The 3,515-nt window shown below is 29.8% G+C and overlaps 1 long non-coding RNA gene across 1 annotated transcript; it reads right to left on the bottom strand.

The window, feature by feature from the left end:
• Positions 1 to 969: 969 nt before the first annotated feature.
• LOC102660843 (uncharacterized) lies at positions 970 to 2,302 on the bottom strand. The gene is made up of 3 exons (XR_005892285.1): positions 1,646 to 2,302; positions 1,412 to 1,449; positions 970 to 1,323 (listed from the first exon to the last, which is right to left on the bottom strand). It is a non-coding gene; the product is annotated as an uncharacterized lncRNA (long non-coding RNA).
• Between the last annotated feature and the right edge of the window lie 1,213 nt (positions 2,303 to 3,515).

Below are 3,515 nucleotides of genomic sequence, written 5' to 3'. Positions count from 1 at the left end.
TGATCAGAAAATGCATAACTTGCAACCAATAAATGTCCTAATGAACATGATAACTCACTCTTTCAAAAAGCAAGAGCCGAGCAATTAAAAGTTCTAAACTGTACTAATGCATCACAAATAAATAATTTTAAAAGTGCCACAAATTTAAAATTAAAATAAGAAATAAGAAAACATACCCAAAAATATCATATTGACATTTGATCAAACACATAACCTGCAACCAATAAATCCTAATGAACATGATCAGAAAAAGCATAACTTGCAACCAATAAATGTCCTAATGAACATGATAACTCACTCTTTCAAATAGCAAGAGCCGAGCAATTAAAAGTTCTAAACTGTACTAATGCATCACAAATAAATAATTTTAAAAGTGCCACAAATTTAAAATTAAAATAAGAAATAAGAAAACATACCCAAAAATATCATATTGATGGAGAAGATGAGCAAGAAGGAGATGGAAGAAAAACAGAATAACAGAATTGCACGGAATCGCACACGTATTTTGCGGAAACGGAAAAGTGTTTATCTCATAACAAAATGCTTCCCTTATGTGAAATTACACTTATTCCCCTACTTATATCAGTAAAGACAGAATTACTCCTTTCTCTAATAATTCTTCCGAGTTCCTCCTCCTTCATTGCACTACCGACGTGATTTGTCTCCCGTGTGAGTTCCTCCGATAAATACAAATCTATTAAAATGCTGGAATGAAAATATATCCCATGTGAAAAATAAATAATTTTAAAAGTGACACAAATTTAGAATTAAAATAAGAAATATGAAAATATACCAAAAATATCATCTTAACATTTGATCAAACACATAACCTACAACCAATAAATATCCCAATGAACATGATAAGAAAATGCATAACTTGCAACCAATAAATGTCCTAATAAACATGATAACTCACTCTTTCAAACAGCAAGAGCCGAGCAATTAAAAGTTCTAAACTGTACTAATGCATCACAAATAAATAATTTTAAAAGTGCCACAAATTTAAAATTAAAATAAGAAATAAGAAAACATACCCAAAAATATCATATTGATGGAGAAGATGAGCAAGAAGGAGATGGAAGAAAAACAGAATAACAGAATTGCACGGAATCGCACACGTATTTTGCGGAAACGGAAAAGTGTTTATCTCATAACAAAATGCTTCCCTTATGTGAAATTACACTTATTCCCCTACTTATATCAGTAAAGACAGAATTACCCCTTTCTCTAATAATTCTTCCGAGTTCCTCCTCCTTCATTGCACTACCGACGTGATTTGTCTCCCGTGTGAGTTCCTCCGATAAATACAAATCTATTAAAATGCTGGATTGAAAATATATCCCATGTGAAAAATAAATAATTTTAAAAGTGACACAAATTTAGAATTAAAATAAGAAATATGAAAATATACCCAAAAATATCATATTGACATTTGATCAAACACATAACCTGCAACCAATAAATGTTCTAATGAGCATGATCAGAAAATGCATAACTGTGAGCACTAAAAATACCACTGAACAATATCAAAAAACAAAAGGAAAAAGTGGGAAAAAAAGAAACGTGTTGCTGTGAGACAATTTATATATACATATATAAGTACATTGAACAATGCTGATTTTAAAAGATGCATGATTCATATTACCTCATTCTTGTGAGTTCCTCCTCCTTCATTGCACTACCGACGTGATTTGTCTCCCGTGTGAGTTCCTCCTCTAAATACAAATCTATTAAAATGCTGGAATGAAAATATATCCCATGTGAAAAATAAATAATTTTAAAAGTGACACAAATTTAGAATTAAAATAAGAAATATGAAAATATATCCAAAAATATCATCTTCACATTTGATCAAACACATAACCTACAACCAATAAATATCCCAATGAACATGATCAGAAAATGCATAACTTGCAACCAATAAATGTCCTAATGAACATGATAACTCACTCTTTCAAAAAGCAAGAGCCGAGCAATTAAAAGTTCTAAACTGTACTAATGCATCACAAATAAATAATTTTAAAAGTGCCACAAATTTAAAATTAAAATAAGAAATAAGAAAACATACCCAAAAATATCATATTGACATTTGATCAAACACATAACCTGCAACCAATAAATCCTAATGAACATGATCAGAAAAAGCATAACTTGCAACCAATAAATGTCCTAATGAACATGATAACTCACTCTTTCAAATAGCAAGAGCCGAGCAATTAAAAGTTCTAAACTGTACTAATGCATCACAAATAAATAATTTTAAAAGTGCCACAAATTTAAAATTAAAATAAGAAATAAGAAAACATACTCAAAAATATCATATTGACATTTGATCAAACGCATAACCTGCAACCAATAAATGTCTTAATGAACATGATCCGAAAATGCATAACTGTGAGCACTAAAAATACCACTGAACAATATCAAAAAACAAAAGGAAACAGTGGGAAAAAAGAAACGTGTTGCTATGAAACAATTTATATATATATACATATATATATATATATATATATATATAAGTACATTGAACAATGCTGATTTCGAAAGATGCAAGATTCATATTACCTCATTCTTGTGAGTTCTTCCTCCTTCATTGCACTACCGACGTGATTTGTCTTCCGTGTGAGTTCCTCCTCTAAATACAAATCTATTAAAATGCTGGAATGAAAATATATCCCATGTGAAAAATAAATAATTTTAAAAGTGACACAAATTTAGAATTAAAATAAGAAATATGAAAAATATACACAAAAATATCATCTTGACATTTGATCAAACACATAACCTACAACCAATAAATATCCCAATGAACATGATCAGAAAATGCATAACTTGCAACCAATAAATGTCCTATTAAACATGATAACTCACTCTTTCAAACAGCAAGAGCCGAGCAATTAAAAGTTCTAAACTGTACTAATGCATCACAAATAAATAATTTTAAAACGCCACAAATTTAAAATTAAAATAAGAAATAAGAAAACATACCCAAAAATATCATATTGACATTTGATCAAACACATAACCTGCAACCAATAAATGTCCTAAACACAAAAATCAGAAAAAGCATAACTTGCAACCAATAAATGTCCTAATGAACATGATAACTCACTCTTTAAAATAGCAAGAGCCGAGCAATTAAAAGTTCTAAACTGTACTAATGCATCACAAATAAATAATTTTAAAAGTGCCACAAATTTAAAATTAAAATAAGAAATAAGAAAACATACCCAAAAATATCATATTGATGGAGAAGATGAGCAAGAAGGAGATGGAAGAAAAACAGAATAACAGAATTGCACGGAATCGCACACGTATTTTGCGGAAACGGAAAAGTGTTTATCTCATAACAAAATGCTTCCCTTATGTGAAATTACACTTATTCCCCTACTTATATCAGTAAAGACAGAATTACCCCTTTCTCTAATAATTCTTCCGAGTTCCTCCTCCTTCATTGCACTACCGACGTGATTTGTCTTCCGTGTGAGTTCCTCCTCTAAATACAAATCTATTAA

This window comes from Glycine max, chromosome 7 (genome assembly GCF_000004515.6).
Source record: "Glycine max cultivar Williams 82 chromosome 7, Glycine_max_v4.0, whole genome shotgun sequence".
NCBI classification, from domain to species: domain Eukaryota; kingdom Viridiplantae; phylum Streptophyta; class Magnoliopsida; order Fabales; family Fabaceae; genus Glycine; species Glycine max.
The sequence above is the reverse complement of the archived record's forward strand: the minus strand, read 5'-3'. Positions and strand labels throughout refer to the sequence as shown.